The sequence below is a fragment of the Pteropus alecto genome, unplaced genomic scaffold (genome assembly GCF_000325575.1).
Source record: "Pteropus alecto unplaced genomic scaffold, ASM32557v1 scaffold22, whole genome shotgun sequence".
In the NCBI taxonomy this organism is placed as follows: Eukaryota; Metazoa; Chordata; class Mammalia; order Chiroptera; family Pteropodidae; genus Pteropus; species Pteropus alecto.
In genome coordinates, this window is record NW_006434839.1 from 14,831,509 (window position 1) to 14,855,012 (window position 23,504).

A 23,504-nucleotide genomic window follows, 5' to 3' on the forward strand; every position below is an offset into this window, starting at 1 on the left:
TTCCCTGAGGTAACCACACACTGTGTGTATGTTATATATACACGCATAGATGAGTGTTCCTATAAAGGCACATTCCACACGTGAGCACACACTCACACATACACAACAGATAAGAGTGGTTCATTATGGATGAATTTGATTTTAGTTTTGATTTTTGCACGTGGAAATTGATTCATTGAATGTTGGAAATAAATACTTGGAACATGCTTATTTAATCAACAAACTTCAGGACTCTGTTCACATTATTCAGCTAGAGCTCATTGATTCTGACCTCTTCATCCTTCCTCTTTTTTAAAAAAAGTTCAATCCTGGATTAGTGTCACCTAACGTTTCATCTGAAAAATTCACCGAGAACAAATAATAGTCTTTCCAAATAGTTATGATTTTGGTAAAGCGATGAAATTTGATAAAGTTCGGAGACAGAAGATGCGGAGTTTTGTAACAGAAACATGTTTTTGTCCTGGGCCATCTGATATGTTTGTATCGCTCAGTGAAATGGTGACCGAGCTATCTAAGAGATGTGTAACATACATCACGCACATTAAAATCATGCCATATAGAGGGTTATCAGTTGTTTGCATCCTGAAGGCATCTACTGACTTGTGCACAGCTGGCGAAGGGAGCCTCCGCGATTTTAGGTGTGTTTATATATTTATAGACGAATATGCTTCCAATCAAGGAGGAAACATGGATGAAAACCAAACTGCGGCGGGTGCCAGGTCCTTGAAATGCTTCAAGTGTTAATCGGCAGCTCCGCTGTGAGCTCGGGCTCTGGTGTTTTCCAACTGCAAGTCTCTCCTGTTTTCTTGCCAAAACAATGAAACAACTGCTAAAGACTTTAATTAAGAGGGGTAATTAGTTCAGATTTATCAAAGCCGGGTTGTTATACTATTAGCTGCTCAGTAGAAGCTGCCAGACAAGCTCACACCCCAGCACAGCCATCCCGCTGCAGCGGGGCCACATCCGGGGAGAGAGGCTGGGGGGAGTGGGCCGCAAGGGTCCCCTCCAGGTCGCCGGCGGTCCCTGCCTCTCCGTCATCCCGGTGGGGGGTCTCGGCCCCTCCCCCGGCCTCGCGCTCCCGCCAGGTCCCGCCGCAGCGGAAAATCCACAGCAGATCAGCACCAGGCCGGGGAAAGCCCGAAGATTTCCTTCCCGCCCGGGGCGGGGCGCCTCGACCGCTGCAAGAGAGGCGCGCGCGACCAGTTTAAATATGCGGTCCCGCCTCACTTTTGTAAGCCTTGCAGCTCTCAGAGAAATGTGGCGCCTGGCACCGACTGGTGGGACAAAGGACGGAGATGGTCAGGGGGCCACCGCAAGGGCGAGGCAGCAGTTTCCTTCGCAACCAGAACCCGCATTTCAAGGCGGGAAAGGATCCGTGGCTCCGGGTGCCAAGAGCCCGTGACCCGAGTGGCTCCTCAGAGGCCCAAGAGGCAGGGAGGTGACAGACAGCCTCGGCGGGGCGACCGCGGGCTTGAGAGTGAGCGGGCCAAAGCGAGTCATCCAAGCCAAGTCCCGCTGGGGCCCCTTTCGGGTTTGGGGGAACCCGAGACCCCCGGCAAGGAGTTGATCTGCAGGGTTACTCAGAACAGGGACGTCCTGATTCACGTATAGACGTCGAGTCCAGACCTCCCTGCTCTTGTCCCAGTACGCAAGCCCTTCGTGGTCCCATCGCCCTCGGGCCCAGGGGCTTTTAAGTCCCAGCCCAGCAATCTTTAGGTCGAATCCTTACATTTCTGTTCTCCTGGCCTCCCCACACCCCTTGTTGAGGCCACATTCGTGTTAGATTTGACTTCGGAAAAATATGGGTAATTTTGGGATTCCACAGTTGGGTGGATTCTGAATCCGCGCGGCTGGCAGAAGTGCCATCTCTCTCTGAATATCGGAGCAGACTAGAAAATCTTCTCCCAGGCGCTGGCTGCCTTCCCACGGCTGTCCACGCCACAGGGAGAGTTTAGGGAAATGTCTCCTAGTTTATGGGTAACCACCTTTTGGAGGTGGCTTAGTCAGATCTTGAAAGCATTTATTTTCTTTGAGTAAATAAAATGAGTTCAGAAGTCTTTATAAATAGCCTTTGCTTTTTGAACTTATTCTCAATAATTATTTGAACTTCTTAAAGCTCTAGTATGTAATTCTTCCAGACTTTCAAGGCGACACGATTTTACTGGTGGAAAACAGAATGAACATTGTTGAGAAAAATTACTAAGTCATAAATTACCTACAGTTAGAAAGTACTTATATGTGTACTTATAGTACTTATAACCCCACCTTCTAACACATGCCCAGTGTGCTTTGACGTATGTTGAAAAAAAAAAAAGTCTTGTATGGCAGGATAGAATTGGTCAGTGGGGGAAGGGGAGGGAAGAGAAAGAGAGAGATTACCGGAATCATTCCAGATTACCGGAACTGCTCCAGATTACCGGAACTGCATCTGTTCCGGTAATCTGGAATGATTCTGTATAGGTCTAATTTGGGGTGGTGCAACAGTTTATAGAGAAGGCAGGCAAAAGGATATGCAGTTGTCTGTCTGTTTGAGTAGCATGAAGTGGTGGTGATTAAGTAGGAGAAGCCCAAAGGAAATTCTCTAAAGCACTCAAGAGAATTACTTGTTCAGAAGGCAAATTATCAATAAATTTTGATTTATGACAGTTGTTAGAGCTTCAGTTGGGGGGAGGGGAGGTAAAAACTGATGAAGAGGGATACTTACCTAATAGTCAATGGAAGACCTTACAATTCTCTCCCCTCCAACAACTATTAAAAAGTAATTTTTGCTCCTTAACTGTCTAACCTGCATGTGTATCTGTGTGTGCTTACATAAATGTTTATGTTTGTTCGTGAAACAGGTGCCCTAAAAGTATGAAGAGAAAATTGGCCAATCCCAATTCACCTTCTTTTTACCAGAGCTAGCCAGCAAATTCATGTTTAGTAAGGAAGAGTGGCCAGTGTTTTGATTACCTGCAGGGAAAATGGTTTATTTTCAACTCTCTCTGTTGTAATTAACTTTTGGTGCAGAGGAAGGTAGCCTGTAGGGCTGCAGGGACCAATTTTAGAAATTTTCTGACTTGAGGACTTATGTTTTGTTCAGTTTTGGAAATAGGAACACTTTTGGAGGCGGCTTAGTCAGATCTTGAAAGCATTTATTTTCTTTGAGTAAATAAAATGAGTTCAGAAGTCTTTATAAATAGCCTTTGCTTTTTGAACTTATTCTCAATAATTATTTGAACTTCTTAAAGCTCTAGTATGTAATTCTTCCAGACTTTCAAGGCGACACGATTTTACTGGTGGAAAACAGAATGAACATTGTTGAGAAAAATTACTAAGTCATAAATTACCTACAGTTAGAAAGTACTTATATGTGTACTTATAGTACTTATAACCCCACCTTCTAACACATGCCCAGTGTGCTTTGACGTATGTTGAAAAAAAAAAAGTCTTGTATGGCAGGATAGAATTGGTCAGGGGGGGAAGGGGAGGGAAGAGAAAGAGAGAGATTACCGGAATCATTCCAGATTACCGGAATCATTCCAGATTACCGGAACTGCATCTGTTCCGGTAATCTGGAATGATTCTGTATAGGTCTAATTTGGGGTGGTGCAACAGTTTATAGAGAAGGCAGGCAAAAGGATATGCAGTTGTCTGTCTGTTTGAGTAGCATGAAGTGGTGGTGATTAAGTAGGAGAAGCCCAAAGGAAATTCTCTAAAGCACTCAAGAGAATTACTTGTTCAGAAGGCAAATTATCAATAAATTTTGATTTATGACAGTTGTTAGAGCTTCAGTTGGGGGGAGGGGAGGTAAAAACTGATGAAGAGGGATACTTACCTAATAGTCAATGGAAGACCTTACAATTCTCTCCCCTCCAACAACTATTAAAAAGTAATTTTTGCTCCTTAACTGTCTAACCTGCATGTGTATCTGTGTGTGCTTACATAAATGTTTATGTTTGTTCGTGAAACAGGTGCCCTAAAAGTATGAAGAGAAAATTGGCCAATCCCAATTCACCTTCTTTTTACCAGAGCTAGCCAGCAAATTCATGTTTAGTAAGGAAGAGTGGCCAGTGTTTTGATTACCTGCAGGGAAAATGGTTTATTTTCAACTCTCTCTGTTGGAATTAACTTTTGGTGCAGAGGAAGGTAGCCTGTAGGGCTGCAGGGACCAATTTTAGAAATTTTCTGACTTGAGGACTTATGTTTTGTTCAGTTTTGGAAATCAGAACATAGAACAGAATTAATGTAAATAGTTAATTCCTATCAATTTTATTTCATCACAGAAAGGATATAGTTTATTCAGACTTTCAAAATTTTAGTTTGAGAAGAAGTTATTTTGCAAGATTAGGTGTCACTAAGGTGTCAATTTCTCAGTAGTAAAAAAAAGCGTTATTTAGGTGCCTCATCAAAGTAGTCACTTGTTAGTGAAGTTTGAAGCTTAATGAGTTTCTTACAGAACTTTGCTCCTTCCCAAATGTGGAAGAAGTGAATCCACAAAGCACAGCAAAGTCATAACTTCTAGCATCTGTGCACACTGTTTGATAGATGCCCTTTATACGAGTGGTAGTTAGCAAGGTCAGAAATCACCATTTATTAGATTAGGTGACAACTCAAAATGCTGACTAAATTATAACTGTAATGGGTATGTTTTGTTTTTGGAAAGTAGTCATCTAAAATATACGATATAAAATATAAATTATTACAAATTCAAAATTATGGAAGAAACAAAAGGATTTTTTTTATCACTTTATAAACCCATGTAACAGGTAAATCTTGTTACATATAAGGTTTGTAATTTTAAGGGATCATGACTCACTCTCTTACCAAACAGTGCAGTTTAAAAGCATAAAAATTAAAGACAAATGTAAATCTCGATGTGTAAAAATATGAAATTATTTATTGGTCCTGAAAAAAATTTTGAATCAGAAAAAACATTGCCTTTTTGTTATGTTTTCGCTGAAACCACAGATTACTTTCACACACACGCACACAAAATTGTATGTTTTCATTAGGTTAATTAAAAACCAAAAAATATATATTTATAAGTAGAAGATAACTTATTCTGAATATCATTGTTTCCAGAAATCAAGGCATATGTCCATTCAAGCTCCAGGGGAGACTAAAAACAAATAAAGATATATTAATCATTCGTGTGGTCATTTGTGTACTGTAGTGTTGAAGCAATTGCCAGTTCAAGCCAACACAGGTCATCTCACTCCAGGCAATAAAGAAGAGGCTGGTGTTTAAATGACCTCAATAGAAAAATCTACCTCTGCTATTATATTATTTTTCTATTTGTATTGTGACATGTTACCCACAATAAACTTTGAGGAAAAGTCAAAATCCATCATGCACTTGAATGGGCACAAAGTTATCACAAATAACCGTGTACATTTTCTGTCCAAGTCTGAGGTGACATTGGTGTCAAATGAAATCATGTTGCTATTGGTCTTATGGAGATTAAGTTACTAAATAAAGATGAACTAAAACTCTGTCAATACAGGTCTGCAGGGCTAATATTTTGCTGTCAAACAAATAAATATTGCTCATAGGTGTGGAAGGAGGGAGAGAGAATCACGGAGAAGTTCCTAACCGGAGCTAGAAATCTCACAAAATGAAACACAGATTTAACTTCATTCTTCCTGGTAACAATAATACAGTGTGTGTGTGTGTGTGTGTGTGTGTGTGTGTGTGTGTATGAGAAATCTAAAAGTTCAGACCAACACAGAGCTCTCTGATGACCCACCAGAGAAATGTAATTTGTCAGTTAAATGCCAGCCAAATCTGGAGTAGGTAAAATGTTCCACAAATGTAAATCTTTATACCAATCTCTGAATATGATTTGCATTTTTAAAATTTCGGCAAAAAACAAAGTTTGGGACAAACATGTACAGGAAAAACAACCCATTTTCTTTAAAAAATAATAGTAAAGGAGAAGAGAGGGAGAGGGAGAAAAGAAATGGGGAAGGGGGAGAAGGAGGAAAGAAAGGAGTGAAGGGGAAAGGGAGGAGGAGGAGGAGGAGGAGGAGAGGAGAAAAAGAACACCTACCAGTTAAAAGAGATTTTCAAAACAAGATAACCAATTGCTATGTGTAGATCTTATTTCATCTTGGTTCAATCAAATAAACTATAAAAATCAAAGTCATTTACGGCATCTGAGTCTATTGGAAATTTGAACACTGACTGGGCATTAAATAAAATTAAGGAAATATGTTTACACTTTAAGATATGAAAAAAATTACTGTGGTTTTGTTTTAAAAATAGTTTTTTAGAGCCATGTATTAAATTATTTAAGGGTGAAGTGATAAGCTGTCTAGAATTTGCTTAAAAATAATCTAGGGGAAGGGAAGTGGGTGTAGGTATAGATCAATAAGATTCGTCATGAATTGATAATTGTTGAAGCTGGGTGATGATAAATAAGATTATGTTATACATCCTAAATACTTTTGATTAAATCTAAAATTTCACATAAAAAGCTTTTAACCTTTTACAGTAAGTTGTACCATGTCACAGAACATTTTTCCTCCTAAACACTCATAATTCTACGATATTTAAATATTAATTGTATTTTTTACATTGTTCTTTTTAGTCTGATTCCAGAACTAATATCATTACAATATAGAGCTTTAAACATTTTGTAGAAATGTTTAAAAATTAAAGTAAAATGACATGTAGAAGGATTTGAAGTGGGAAGGTGGGCTTTTAAGAGACATGAAAGATGCTTTCTAATAGTTATCAGTTTATAATGTAAAGGAAGAAAACCCACGCATCTGTTACTCTCATGAGAAGTAGAGAAGGTTGAGAGATAATGGCCACAGAAAATTCATATTGGTTAGGCTCTTTCAGATAGTGAAGAAAAACATATATGTGCAAGGGTTTGTTGAAAGGCAATACTCAGAAGGGAACCTACCTTAGCATTGTATAGTCACTCTGAGTCCCAAGAAAACCTGAACTAAAACTCAGTATTCATTCGTTATTTCACTGATTCATTCAAAGTATGAGATGCCAGCTTAGGCACTGGGTATGCAATAGGGAATTAGACTCATTACTTTGTCTTCATGGAGTTTCCATTCTAGCAGGGAGAATAGAAATCAACAGTGATTACAAGTTATTTATAAGTGTGAATAGAGTGCTATATGTTCATGTAGCGAAAGTAATCTGGGTAGCCTGAAATCCAGTGACCTACTTCTCTTTGTTCACTTAGAGCGATGGTTTTTCAATTGGGGAAACTTTTTCCCTCAGAAGGCATTTAGCAGTGTCTAGAGACATTTTGGTTGTCACAATTTTGAAGATGTAGAAGCTGCTAAATATTCTAAAATCCTTAGGACAGACTCCCACAAAAAAGAAATATCTGTTCCAAGACGTCAATAGTGCCAAGATTGAGAAAGCCTGACTCACAGGTTCTAATTCTTCAAATGAGGTATGATGGGGTCAGTTTGGTCTTTTCACCGGACCTATTCATTTGGGTACTGATTCACGATCCACTCAATTGTGACCCAGAATATCAGTTTTAATTCTGCAGTGTCCAATATGCATATTATGACTATTCTGTGAGATTTTTATTTCAGATACTATATTTTTCAGTTCTAGAGCATCCATTTATTCTTCCTTTTATAGTATCCTTTTTTTTACTGTTGAGATTCTCCATTTGTTTATTCATTATGTCTGATATTTTATTTGAGTTATCAGTTTTATAATAGTTGTTTTAAAGTCTTTGCCTGCTAATGCCAACATCTCTGTCATCTTTATGTTTCTATTGTTTATTTGTTCTCCAGATTATGTCACATTTTCTTGCTTCTTTGTATGCTTGTTAGTTTTTTTAATTATATACTAGACATATAACATGAGTACCATATTATTGAGAGTCTAGATTTTTATATACTTTAAATAGTGATCAATCTTTTTTAAAGTAGGGAGTTAATTTGCCGGTGGATCACTTGATCCTGTTGAAGCTTGGATTTAGGTTTTGTTAGAAGTCTGTAGTAGCTACAGTAAGATATAGTTTTTCTGAGGTCTCAACCGAATGCTTGGGTATTGAGCAAGTTCTCTCCACTCATGCTGTTCAGAATTCCAACATCTTCCAGCACTGGGCAAACTCTAAAATCTCTGTTTAGCTCAGAGTTCCTTAATAGTTATTCTCTACCAGCCTTCATGAAATTTCTCCCTATGCATATTTAGCTTAGTATTTGGTCAAAGACTCAAGTAGACCCCATGCATATTTCTGGAGCTCCCTTCTCTATAGAATTCGTTCCTCTCTTTTACCCTGTTCTACAATTTCCAGCCATTTTAGCAGCCCCACTCTATTTGTTTTCACCATCCAGTGATGGTTCCCTGGTAAAGTGCCCTCAGACAGCGGAATTTATCTTACAGATTTCCTTTCTCTCAAGGACTACATTTCTGCACAGTCTGTTGTTCAGTGCTTGAAACGATTGCTTCATATATTTTTTCTAGTTTTATAATTCTTTACAGCAGGATGGTATCTCTGATGCCCATTACTCCATTATTATCAGAAGTGTAAATTTAAGGTAAGCTTCTTCCACAGCACTTTTACACGGATGATGAGGACCATTTGCAGAAAGAGCTGCCTAGGTACTTTGCCTTAGGAAGAGTCTGTGACAAGGCAGGTACCTGGATGGTTATGAACTTCTTGTCTGTACAAAAAGTAGACAACTTTTAATTGTGTCTTACATCTTAATTTGTGAAGGATATTTACTTCTTTATTTTTAAATTTTCATGTTTCTTAAGTACTACTCAATGTCTGGAACAGTGTCTATCACATACAAGTGCTCAATCATTGTTGAACTTTGTTTTTTTTAACCAGATACCAATCAGCATGAGTGCAACTATTAATGAGAGGGGATAAAGCCAAGTAGATTTGGGAAGTAAATAGTTATAACGCTTAATGATAATACAACATTTGTATATTGTCTTACATTTGTACAGCTTTTGTGTATAAGATCTCATCTTATTCTCTACAAAACATTATTAGTTAGGAAGGCCAAGTTTGACTAGCACCATTTTAAAGATGAGGATTTTGAGGATGTCAGAGGAAAAGAGAATTGCTCAAGGTCACTCACCTAGCAAAAGACAGAATCAACCATATATATATGGTTGTTCAATTAAGCACAAATATTTTATAGAGTGAATTTAGATATAGTATGAGAAATCAAATAAATTTCAAATATGTAGGGACTGTTTCAGGCTTCATCCCAGAACCTATAGGAATTCTGGGTTGGAAGCTTGAGAAAAAAAATTGGAAAGTATTATAAAAGGTAACTCAGTCAACCAAAATTTATTGTGTGTCTACCATGAGACAAACTTTGTAATAAATGCTGTGACAATAGTAATAAAATAAAAGGAATTGTCCATGCTTTGATGAATCCCAGTCACAATACATACACAATTAGAAATAATTACTCAATAATTACAAGTATAAAAAGTATAGTGGAGGAGAAGTGAGTCTTTCAAAGGAGAATCCAATGAAATCTTAGAGTGGGAGAGGTGATATTTAAACAGACTTTTCTGAGGAAGTGATTTTAATGGGAGTATTTTACCTCTTTCTGTATCTTCCTTGTCCATAAGCCAGTCTCTTTCAACAAGAGATTTAAATCTTAGGGAAGAGAGAAAAATACAATTCTAGAACAAAAAGATCTTCATTCTACTTTGACCTTTTAGAATCCAAGGCGAGACAAGTCTTAAAATCTAGGCTATGTCGAGACAAATAATTTTTCTTAATTTCAAACAACATATATGGTCTTGTTAGATATCTTGGGGGATTTCAAATATCAGCGTCAAACATATAAAAGTTACAAATATAATTATTTCTATAACATTTACCTGATTAGCCTGTGCCAACGATAAGTTGATCTTGGAGAATGACACATGGATTATGAGACTTAATTAGGGGACAATGCTTATTGGTGGTCTCTTTTCTGGAGTGAATGAGCATATCTCTTGGTCCTGGCATGCTGTTCTCTGTCTACCAAACGCTCCTTTACTCTATAACGATGAGTAAAGGCTGCCTGAATCCACTTGTTTTCACCCGGAAAGGATGACAGTGCGCTTTCTGTGTCTCACCTCTGAGGTCTGTGGTTTCTCATGCTCTCTACACAATCTGAACTGCAGGAAACTTGAGGATCTCACCGTCTCTCAAGAACTCATGTTGAAAGCACTGTGTTGATTACAACGTGCTAATTGACTTGTTGAGTGTAAAGTTGCAAGTCTATTAGATGCCTTGGTAAGGCACAGGTGTGTCAGAAGTTTAGTGATAAACCCAGTGAAAATTCAGGAGCATCTCACTTCAGTGATGCTTTAAGGGCCTAGTGGCCTGGGGTATATTGAGATAGTACCTCCAAAGTGAAAATGTTTCTGTATCTCACATCCCCCACCCTTCAGAAAAAAATATTGCAGCACATCTTTTTGGTTGTGCGGGTAACATATACATCCTTAAGATGTCATCGGGCTGCTGAATTAATGGACTATTATAAACTTATTTCTTGACTTCTAGTGATGGAAGGTATAAATAATTTTTGGAGGTAGATTTAACATGAAGCTTAAAAAGGACTTTTGGAGGTAGATTTAACATGAAGCTTATATAGGACTTTCTGAGACCTGAGAGTGGCCTAGCAGTATAAAATTTATATTTTGCATGAAGAAGGCCTCAAAAATTGTATAGGCTTCAGGTCTTATAATTCCTAAATCTGCCCAAGATCTATTGTTTAAGTCATTTTTAGTTGTAATTTCTGTCGTTTGAAGCTAAAAGCATCTTAAAAAAATAAAGAGGAAAAATGGCATTTGTGTTCTTCAGTATCTTCTGACAAAAAATAAACTGTGCCCTTTCTCTGTTTCTCCCTCCTTTGTTAGAGTTTATCTCAAAACATCCAGTTCTGTTAGTTATCCTCAGTACACAGGGTCACTCTCATTTTCTTAACCCACTTTCCATTTGCCCCAGGATACTCACTGGTGGTGCTTGTGGCTGCAGCGTTTACCCTGAGATAACTTGAAGATTACAGTCCTAACCTTACCCCCAGAGTTTGCCACAGAATATCTCATTTTTATTATTATATAGCGATAGTCTTCGGAAAGAAGTGACATCATTTTATTTATAGCATCCTGTTTTTAGTAGTGATATTTCCATTTACAAAATATAGTAATTCTTGAGTGCTGAAAATGTCAAATCCTAGGAAACGGTAGCATTCCTACGTGTGGTGTTAACATCGTTCTCAAACAGTTGTTAGCTGGAGATTTATTTGATGAATCCAATTTATGTATACATTTCTGTTACATTAGGATTAAGGCAAGTTCTGTTTCAAAATGACTCCAAAGACAGTTTTTATATTTTATTTTTGCGTTGAAAACCAGTTGGATTTGCTTCAGCCTCAAAGAGCATGTTTATGTAAAATTAAATTAACGCTGGGAGTGAGCTGCACTTTTTTTTTTCTTCTGTATACCTAAAACAGAAAAGGAATTTATTGAGAGGAAATCATGTGGCTCATAGCACCAATTGCTCATCATTTGGATCATAGAATTTTGAACTAAACCTGGACAGAAACAAAGAGACATAGTAATGGCCAAAATCCTGCCTAGGATGCTGCCACAGGCACCATGACCACTGGACACTTGATTTCCATCACAGCCATGGTTCCTAGTGCTAATATCTCAGAACAAAAAATACTGGGAAGATACACCACACTGGCCCCTCAGAGAATGATGCCTGTATGCTTACACCACTCATCTGCTTGAGCTTCCCCAGATTCTAGACTCAAGGCTCATTAAAAAGCCTAAATGAGTCCAAAAGATCTTTTCTTTCTTGCCCTCCAGCAACATTCTATACAGACTGGTAGAGTGGGTTGAAGGGTAACATTTAAAGAAAGATCTCTACGATGAATCACATTTGTTTTTTCTACTTGTTTCTTAAATGCCTTCATTTAATTTATCAGGAAACATTCTGAGAAAGGTTTTCTAGGGCCATTAAAAATTATTTTCTTTGTTCCAGGAAGAGTTTAAAATAGATTATTAAAAGACATAAATATAATAAGAAAATAAAGTTTAAAGTTAACAAGTGAGAAAATGAAGGCAGGAAAGATCAAATCAAGTCTGAATTGGGTTTAGTACATGAAACTGTGCTGCCAAATCTTGTTGGTTCATTGGTACTGAGATATAAATTTTGTTTTATGCTTTTAGAAAGCAAATATGAAAAGGGAGAAATCATCAGCAGAGTGATTGACAGTACCTATAGGAAGATTTTCTGGGAAGAAGTAAAACTACACTAGTAGTGAGACACAGTAGAATACACGGTAGGTATTCCTAGAGAAGACACTGAGAGAACGCAGGGAACTTTATCATCAAATATTTCCTTGTAGTAAACATTCAACTCTTAAAAATTGTTTTGTATAGTTTTTCTCAGCCTGGGCCATTAGCGAAATGTCAAAATACAACTTAATATAAACAATAACTAAGCAGCCTAGCGGTTTGATTCAGGAATGTAATTCTCCATTTTTTTTCCCCCCGCTAAAAGGGGAGATTCTACAGGTATAGTTAAACTGTATTTCAGGTACTTTTTTCCCTGAATGTTGTGTTTTCCCTAATGGAGACTTTTAAAAACCTTTGAGCATCAATGAGTTAAGTTTAATATAACCTGTAATATATATTGCTAATTAAATCAACGAAATGTTTTAAAAAATCGATAGAAATGGAGGATAGAATTAAAATCCTGTTAAATTGTACACCTGAAATTTACTGATTTCATGAACCAATGTCACATAATAAAAATAAATAAAAATATAAATAGAATGCTAAATAAATAAATGAACAAATAAATAAAATCCTATTATAAAAATTGAGGAATAAGATTAGGTAACATGCCAAAATAGATTGATATGCCACAATAGCAAAGAACAGGTCTGAGGGATACCCTTATATGGACCAACATTCCTGTAAGATGTAATGACTTTGCTCTTACCTACAATGAGCCATCAAAGTCTAATTTTCTATGTTATAGGGCAAGGCTGCAATGAGGTTAGCCTGGAGAAATGTCAAAGCTGTTGTAACCAAATACTCATCTCAACCATAAAAAAATAACTCAGATTATTCTGTAATATATAACACTGAGCGGTGTAACTTTGCTTGTTGGTGAACTTTCCAAGATAAACTGATTGTAAATATATAGCCAAGTAGGACAGTAAACAGACTGATCTGTTAGTCTGGGGGGCTGTTCATCCTCAAATTGTTATGTTATTACAGGATAAGAGAGAGAAAACACCCCCTTATTTTGTACAACACCTATTCGCCCAGCATCATCCTGGTGTTTGGACTTAACGGTTTGAGGGACCGTGTAACGTCTTAAAACCAATTCCTCTCTATAAATCTAAACATGAAGAAAGGTCAGTAAAAGCTTCAAACAATTTTTCTAACAGATTTATTGAGGTATAATTTAAATATCATACACAACACCCATTTAAAGTGCACGATCTAATTTTAACATGTAAATCGGCAATGTTGTGCAATCATTACTAAAATCCAAGTTAAAACATTTTTGTGCCCACAAAAAAGAAACCTCTAACTATTAGCTGTCACTTCCTTTCTCCTCGCCCTCTCCCAAGCCCCAGTATTCTCTGCCCTGGTGTCCCTGGAGTGGAGCTTCTACCCGATGAGTGGGGGTGGCATGGGGGAGGGTAGGTCCTCTGGGGCCCTGGAATCTGCAACATAAGTCTGCGAGATGGGGATGAGAAATGCAGGGAGCTTGCATCTTCCAGGGGTAAACCGGACCCTTAGACTGGGAGATGGGAGGAGAGGTAACCATCTTGTTGACTGTACCTGCCTGCAATAGAGCACCCAAGGTCTAAGAATGGAGCTTCTGAGGTTAGAAGGACATGGGCCATAGTTCAAATGCTATAGACATTCACTATCATTACCTAGGACTTTGCTGATTTTCTTGAATGACTATTTCTCCATTTGCTGTATACCCTTTTCAGAGGTGTTTCTTTTCATACTCTCGCCAGTATTGTGTGTAAATTTCCTTGCATCCTTTCCAGGATCAAATATCATCTTCATAAAGGTTGAGACTAAAACGACAGAATAAGTGTTTGAATGTGCTTTTCTTTAATTAATAATGAGCTTGAATTGTTTTTGCATGTTCATTGACCACTTATATAGTCTTGTCATTGCTGCATTGTTTGCCCATGTCCTTTGTCCATTATTTGAAGTCTCGCTTGCAGTAGAACTTCCAGCTTTTTGCTGCTGCTGGCCACTTACTAGTCTTGCCTAAGTATCTGAGGACCATCTCTGCCAGAGGGCAGGACTCTTGTCTCAGACATCCCTCTCCAGTCAGCTGTGATCTGTAATCTTTTGCCCCAGTCCACTTAACCAGTCTTATTTAAGACTAATGTTCTTCTGGGTTAGTGGGGAGTCAAGTCAGGGGCAGCTCATTCTTCTCTGTCAAGTTTTCGTGTGCGTATGTGCTGTTACTTCTCTCCATCTACCTACCGCTACCTAGTTTCCACATCCTGTCAGTCTCCTGCTTTCTGCATGTTCTCATGGCTTTGGAGGTTGCTGTTTTCTTGGTTTCTATTGGAGTCTCTGGCTTCTGCTTCTCTTCCTTCACTAAGCTCCAACCTCTTGTGAGTTCTGCTGGTTCTTTCTCCAGGCTTCTTGCTTCCTGTTCCTTGATTGGCTGCTGTCAATGACCCACTTGGACAATAGCATTAGGTCACCTGGTAGCATTTCATGTCAGGTCCAGGGCAGAAGCAGCAGTAATACATCATCATGGTGGAATGCCACAATGAATCGGGCAAAAGGGCAGGTCACGAAATTGAGAAATCTTGAGGAAGCATAGTCAAGAATAGTATTTTGTTTAGCATTAATATTGCTATCCAGATTAATAAATGTCAACAGAATCAATTCAATTAAAATACTCTAGTATAGGCGAAGGAACAGAAATTTCTATAATGAATACAGAAGGGATTCTGGATAGCTTGATGTAACCAGACCCTCTTTTGTTTCGTCATTGTTGGCATTCTGAATTGGTGGTTGAGGGTGAAAAATTAACACTTCGAAATGTCCCTGTTGTGAGTCTAGTTAGCACTGACTTCCTTTGGACTGTGCTCCTTAACTAGGCTTCCCTATGATTCCAACAATCATCTCAAACGCTCTTTCAATTCACATCCCTCTTAAGAATGAACTCTCAAATCTTCTTAGTTCTCACTTAAGAGTGATGACTTCTGTGGTCTGAAGTGCTCAGAAGTACTTCTTCCAAACTTATAACTGGCAGAGATCGGATCCCTAAAGGATGCCAGGAAATTCTAGAGCAATATTACAGGTCATTTATCTGCAGCTTCTATTGCTTTGGGGCAAATGTCGGATAAGTGCGTTATTCTTATTTTCTTTATTTGGTGTATACTTGTAGAACATCTACTACTGTAGTAGAAACTGAAGGAAATAATAATTAGGGGCAACTGTGAGTTTTGCCTTCATACAAATTGCTGCTTAACATTAATTTATAGAAAAGACTTGAATGGAATGTATACTGTGTTCTATTCTGTGATAGAAGTATAATCAAAGGCTTCATTCATTCAATACATATTATTGAGTGCCTACCAAAGGCTGAAGATGCTGCTGTGAAAAATTAAGACAAGTTCTGTCTATAAGATTATAGGTAAGGGAAAGGTGCTTTTTATTTAGGGAAATTAGCGAGACCTTCATTAAAGATGTAAGTATTCAAGAAGGTCCTTAAAAAACAGGTAATATTTCTCCATGCTCATCAGTCCATCCATCCATCCAATGAATAATCTAGTATGAAGTTCCAATAAAAGTAGCTCAGATTCCAAAGTGTCAAAGGAACCAGGACTGTGGTGGAATAGGCTGAGAATGTTTAGAAGACGTAGCTTGACTTGTACATTATTTAGCTGAGCACTGCTTGTATGTACAGAGGAGTGTGATTTCCTGTCTTCGCTACATCACGACGTGTCTTCTTTGGGGCCTGGATGCACTTCACTCTTGAAAATGAAAGACTTGCAGAAGATAAATAGTGCTGGCGAGTGTGTGAAGAAAGGAAACCCTTGAGCACCACTGATGGCAATGTAAATTGGTATAGCCATTATGCAACACAGTATAGAGTTTCTCCTAAAAATTAAAAATAGAACTACCATATGATCCAGCATTCCCACTTCTGGGTATACTCAAGGAAAACAAATCACTATCTCAGAGAGATATCTGCATTTCCACAATTCTTGCAGCATTATTCACACTAGCCAAGGTACGGAAACAACCTAAGTGTCCATTAATGGGTGAATGGATAAAGAATAATTTCTCTCTGTATATAACACACACAATGGAATATTATTCAGCCCTAAAAAGAAGAAAATCCTGTCATTTACAACAACATGGATGAAACTGAAGGACAATGACGCTAAATGAGATAAGCCAGACACAGAAAAACAAATACGCATAATATCATTTATAACGGAAATCTAAAAAAAATAGTCAAACTCGTAGTAACAGAGAAAAGAATGATACTTACCAGGGACTAAGGGAAGGGGGAAAGGATGTAAACTCTCAGTTATAAGGTGATAAGTTCTGGAGACATAGTGTGCAGCATGCTGGTTATAGCTAATAATAATGCATCGTGTACTTGAAATTTGCTGAAAGTAAATCTTAAGTGTTCTCTCTACACAGTAAAAGAGTAACTATATGAGATGACGGATATGCTAATTAGCTTGATTGTGGTAATTATTTTGCAATGTATATAGTCATCAAAATATCATGTTGTAAGACTTAAATGTATGCAGTTTCATCAATCATATCTTAATGATGATGGGGGAAAAAACTCAGATTCATAATAAAGACATCACCATTGCTTTTGAGAAATAACTAGCTTCTCAAGGGTGGATGGAGAAAAGGGCGTCTTCAATTGCACATTCTCAAAAGCAGTCAAGTAGTTTCACACCATCCTTTCATTTGTGACACTACGCAAGGGCGTCAACCTTCTTGGTGGGATAGCAGGATAGGGAGAGTACAGAGGCTAACAGTCCCCTTCGAGGACTCCAGCAGAGCCTGCTTAAAAGCTCAGGCTTAAGACCATTCAATCCTGAGCTCACTCTTCAATTCCCTGCTACACTCAAAATGCAAGTTCCCCCTGGTCAACTTTGCTCTTACACCAAGTCATGGTCATCCCGCAAGGCATTCGCCAATTCCTTTGCTAACCTCTCTTCAAAAAATTTCTCTAAGACCTCTTTATCTTTCTTTACCATCCAGGTCATTGTCATTGTAATGGCTTCATCTCCGTCTTAGTTGGCCTACACTTCATGGTGCATGTCCTCGGCCACCTGCTTGCCAGCATTTTCAGCATCCTAATCTTTTTTTACTGCACCTTCACCTCTTATCTCAATCTTGAATCAACTCATATATCTGCTTCTCTCTTACCTCACACAGGTGGCTAAAGTGCTGCTGGAGAAAACAGTAGAAATGAGGGGATATAAGCTACCATATTTGCCTGATTTCAGTCTCAGCTGGGGACTCCCGCCTCCCTGAACACAGAGTGTCTGCATAAATTATTTGGAATTTTTCTGCATGGGAGAGTTGTCTTTTCTCCATTCATTTATTTATTTAATCATTTACTTAAATCAGTATGGACTCATGGATGTTTATTTTGTACTTTGGGTTATAACACAATAATACTACTTTATTTTTTGCTTGAATTTTTTTCAGATTGACTGTTGGGGGCTCTTTTAGTTATTTCTTCGGTCCTTTTGACATATCCTCATTATCGTCAGTGTGTGCGTGTAATTGTGTGTGTGTGTGTGTGTTTGTGTGTGAGTGCTTCCTTACAGACTGGTATTATAATATGTTCCAAGCTTACCTTGTATATTTCCTGTTCTAGTCCTAGAACCAACAATTTTTCCCAAGCAACTCCTGATTCTTTTTATTGGAGAATGATGTTAGATATCAATATTTGAGCACTAGGTGTGTACGCTTTTTGCTACTGTGCTGTCATTGCTTCCAGGACTTCTAAGTTGTTAGAGCAAGGATATATATGTGTGAATACCAACTGGTGTATATACACATACTTATAAACATTTCTATAAATATCTATAGTAAGCTAAACATGAGTTCATAATGATGTCTTGAACTTGAGTCAAGTACCACATGGTTTATTCCTGGTTTCCCCTCTTTTTCATCTGTAAATTCCCACTTCAACAGTGAGAAGCCTAGTCCCTACCATTCACTATCCATTTATGTATTTGTACAGTGGTTTTGGAATTGATAATCTGTACACTTATGAGGAAAAGCTTTATCAGCTAGAGTATAATAATTGTGTACAGTTCTTTTGTCTTACAGTATCTATTTATTTCCAATGTTACTTAGGTCAGCACCTTTTTTCCCATCCCATTAAATGAGGTTGTTTCATATATTCATAATACAGTTAGATTCTCTTGTTCCAGTCTTCCTGGGATTCTAAGATATTCTAAATGAATTTTTTAAATGTAAATGCATTAATGTTTACTCCTTGTGCTATAATGTTCCATGAGTTTTCACAAGAGTATAGTATCGTATATCCGCCATTATTGTACCATACAGAATCATTTTGCCACCCACCAAAATCTGTGACTCACCTATTCAACTTTCTTTTTCCTTGAATCCCTGGCAAACACTTAATGGTTTTCAATCCATGGGCACAAACTGCAAACTATCTCTCCATTTATTTAGGTTTCTTTAACTTCTTTCATTAGTGTTTTATAGTTTGTTGCATATAGATTCTATAAATATTATGTTAGATTTATACCAAAGTATGTAAATTTTGGTGTTATTGTAAATAGCATTGAGAAAAATTCAGATTACAGTCATTCATTACTGGTATGTAAAAGACCAATTTTCCTTTTGCTCATTAACCTTTTACCCTGTGACCTTGTTATACTTAGCTTATTTGTTTCAGAAGTCCTTTGTAGATTCTTCGGGGACATCTCTAGAAACAATCATGCCATCTGTCACTAAATATAGTTTTATTTCTTCCTTACTAATTTTTACACATTTTTCTTTTTCTTGTCTTAGTGCATTAACTAGGACTTTAGTACAAAGTCGAATAGGAGTGATAAAAGAGAACATCCTTGTCTTTTCCCAATGTTAGGAGGAAAGCATCCAGCCCCTCACCAGCAGGTCTGATGTTAGCTGTAGATTTTTCATAGATGTTATTTATCAAGTTGAGGAAGTTCCCCTCTATTCTCAGTTTGCTGAAAGTTTTTATCACTAATGGGCATTGGATACTGTCAACTGCTTTTTCTGTATCAATTGATATGATCATATGATTTTTCTTCTTTAGGCTATTTATATGATAGATTATATTAATTGATTTTTGAATTTTGAACAAAACTTGAATCTTTGGATTCAATCTCTCTTGGTTGTGGTATATAATTCTTTCTACACATTGTTGCCTCATACAAATAGGAATAAAAATTATTGCCTACCTTAGAGGATTTAATAGTCAGAGGGAAATAAAGAGATAGATACACACATAACTAATATCCAATGTGGAGCATAGCAAGTGTTCTGAAACAGAGGAAAATCCTACAAGTTTTTAATGAAGGGAAAGATTATATTTGGTTTGGAGGAGTTAGGAGACACTGCTAAATCAAATGTGGCTCATATGGAATCAGAATTTTAGACCTGAAGGAAATTTTGCATTGTCTAATTCAAATCCTCACCTGACCACAGCGTCACGTCAGGAAGCTTTCTTCCGCCTCACATAGCCTCCCTCTTAAATAGGTAACATAAATCTTGACTTTTAAGTAGCTTATTTAGAAAACGAGCATGACTGTTCCTTTGAATTTCCTCATTCCTTCAATAAAAAGAAAACTGGAGGCCCTAGGTAGGTATGGAATTGCCTAATTCTGCAATTGAGTAACCCCATCATGTCCCTGTGCCTCAGACCCACCGAGCCAAACAAAGAAAACATAATCCCACCTGCTACGACCTGTAGCTGCCCTGTCCTCCCCACCCCCCCGCAAAGGGGCATTTTCCAGCTGATGCAGCCCTTGTTGTATGTTCTCTGCATGAACTTGCCTTTAACATGTGAGGTAGCTCTTTTTTTCTAGACTTGGGCCAATTTTTTTCCACAGAAAATTTACAGAGAAACTTGAGGTGACATTCACCTGTGTCTATTCTTTGTAATTTAAAGAGGTAAAGTTTATTTTGCCTTAAGGATATTTTAAATAACAAATTTGTAATACTTATTCCAAAGAAATTACACTTTTCAAGTCTGTTCAAAACGACAACAGTGAATGTCCTAGTTGCTTTATATTACTGCTGATAATTAGGTTCTTTCTATCATAGTGTGCAATAGTGTGGTTAGGTATTTCTGCTCATCTCATCCATCCAGAGAATTAATTTTCTTGAAATAATTATTATAATAATGACGATAAGGACAGTTAGTATTTATACTTAATCTTACAAAGTGCCTAGTGCTTTATATAGGGAATTTTACTTAATTCTCTCATCCATGCCATGAATTAGGAATTATTAATATCACCTTCATTTTAGAGAGGAGGTAATTTTGCCGTAGACAAGGTAAGTAACTTGCCCAAAGTGGCACGGCGAGTAAGTAGCTGATCCAGTGTTTTAGTTGTGGTTGGTCAGTTTTCATTCTGGTGCTCTAATGAATCATCTACTTCCACTTACTGGCTATCCCTTGCTAGCCTAAGTCATTGGTCAGCACCCATCCCCTACACACACACACACACACACACACACTCTCAACCCAGTGGACTCTGTGGCTTCCAATTATCCTGACCTGCATATTCCTCCACAAACTGCCTCTTCCTCTACAACTACTTCCTCACATACACCCTTCAATCCAGCCAAAGGAGTCACTTTGTTTTTTCTCTCTCCACGATGTCTCGTTTTTGCTCGAGGAGCTCCCTTCAGCTGCAGTGCCCACCCCCATCTCCTCACTGCTGTCTACATTCTAGCTGGGTCAGCTCAAAAGAAAAATTTCCAAGGATGGAGAGAGGATAGGCAGTGGGTGGCTGAGCCCAAGGTGAAATAAAATAATGTTTTCTTTTATTGATTTACCAATGTTTGTCTTTTAATTTCTGGAGAGCCTCGATTGCATTCAAAAATGTTAATAGGAGTTGAAGGTCTTTTATTCATACAGTTCCAATCTATTCTGCAAATAAAAAGCAGTGAAAGTGATTCATACGTGAATAATTCCCCCAAACCTTTGCTTATTGAAATGGATCAGAGATAATTACTAGGTTGGAGAATTTGCATCCACACAATTTTCTAGTCTCACAAACATAATTTTCTTTAGAATGAATAGAAAATATTTGCTCTTTTAAAAGCTGTTCTGAGAGGTGGAACTGCATCCTTCCCCCATCTGCAGAAATGTGGCGGAGGATTTATCGTTCCCTCCCGCCTCTCAGGCACTGCGGCGCTCAGCTCATTTGTTTTGACCTCCCATCTGTATTTCTCTCAGTGTGGAGATCTGTGTTCTGTTGGTCATTTCACCCACTAAGAAGAAGTCGGTATAACCTTAATAGTTGGGGTGTCGGTAATTTCTTCCTCCAGGATGACTTCACATTCACAAGTGAGTTGGGAGGATAAAGGTAACCTGTCACATCTCAGGAGCTTATTCAACCACTTAACTTTTAGTGTTTAGCTGAGAATAGGAGGAAATTTTAATTGGAGTCGCTCTGAAAAGGGGGTGGGGACAGAACGCTTTTTGTCTGTGATCCCGCAGAACCATCTGGAATACACATGAGATTCATTTTCTGCCATTGTCTCTCCAAGGCATCGGGCTGTTCCAGGTGTGTGAAGTGCCTGTATGGCGTAGGTTTAATACTTGATTTTCATTATGCCCAACAGCTTGGTCCTTTATTCTCGAAGGGATGTGTTTTCAATACCACAGGAGATTTCTTTATGCCCAGCCAAATGAATCTTTACAAACAGCTCAACTGGTGTAAGGCCTCAGGTGGGCTCAAGGGACCCACAAGAACAAGGTTTATGTGTAGGCACAGGGGGTATTTAGACATGGCATTGTATTAAAGGCATTTTGAATTTCTCTGTTCTGGTTTTCTAGAAAAACAAGCACTCCTCGTCCTGAGACTAAACAACAGATTCCAGGGTTCCTTGAAACTTTGTTGTTAAAAGAAAAAGCACGGCATGAGCAAGATATTGAGCAAAGTAAATGGGAGTATTGTGCAAGAATAGAGGAGAAATTTCAAAAATGTGTTTTAAATTTTAAGGAATAGATAAAAGAAAAGCCGATACCTATCAACAATTTCCAAAAATGAATGAGGTATTTGTGTTACTCAGAGGTAACACATTATCTTTAAGATAGAAGAAAAAAAGTCAATAAACAAAATGAATGAACATATGACAGTAGGGGTGAATTTTAGGAATATAATTTTAAGTGAAAGGTCTTCAGAGATTATAACCTACATGAATCCTTTTTTATTGTGAAATATAACACTAAAAGTGGATAAAGTTACCCTTTCAATAAATTTAAAAACAACCAAAACAAAGGTATATGCTATTCACAAATATATGTAAGTATAATAAAATTATATCAAAAGGAAAGCAAGGTAAGCAGCTCTTGTGGATGTAAGTTCTTGTCGCCATTTGAGTTTCCTGTTGGGTGGTGATTTCACAGTTGTTTATTGTATTATTAAAACCAACAAACCAACAAATGAACAACAAAGATATAAAACAGGGCTTTTTATGTAGAAATGATGAAAGCCGGTTATGAATATAGGATTATGATTGATGTAGTTCTGTGTACCACCTGCAGTCCAAAAGAAAAAAGAAAAAAAAATGACAAAGGAAAAGGAGGAAAGAAATAGGTGCCCTTTGAGTAACATACTCCAAGACTGGCTGGTCCTATGCTGTATGTGTCTTTCCCCTGAATATTGGACATTAATTACCCTTTTCCCTTTAAATACAGACGTCTATAATAAGTGGATCTCTAGAGAACTCTCAATTCCACCAGCAAGCATTAGCCTTTTGGGAACTACGCTCTCTTTCCTGCAAAAAAAGAAAAGTAATTTATTCGTGCGCGGTCCGGGCAAAAGCGCCCTCTGCTGTCAGATCGTGGAGTGGCAGTCCTACTCTGAAGGTCACCAGGTCTACACTGGAGCTGAAGATAATGTCTCTGCTGTCAGAAACAAGAGAACTGAGAAAACAAGTATTATTATGGATAAGTTGAATTTCCAAGCACAATTAACATTTCTCTCTGCCTCCCACAAACTTTCTAAACAGTAGAACTTTTAATCCTTATTCATTACACTGATTCTTTTTATTAATTGTTGCAAATTGAGTTTCCTGGGAAACAGATCGAGTTGGAGATTATTGAGAAATGTTTTTAGGAAGAATGTCTCTGAGAATGTGAGGGAAGCAGGATTGGGCAGAGGGAGAAGTTGAACTGTGATGCAGTCACAGCGAAGCCTCCCCAACCCACAGTGTGCTAGGAAGGTAGGTTCTTTCTTCAGAGACAGCCTGGACTGAGTGAGGCAAGGAGGGAGGGGCTGGGCCTTTGA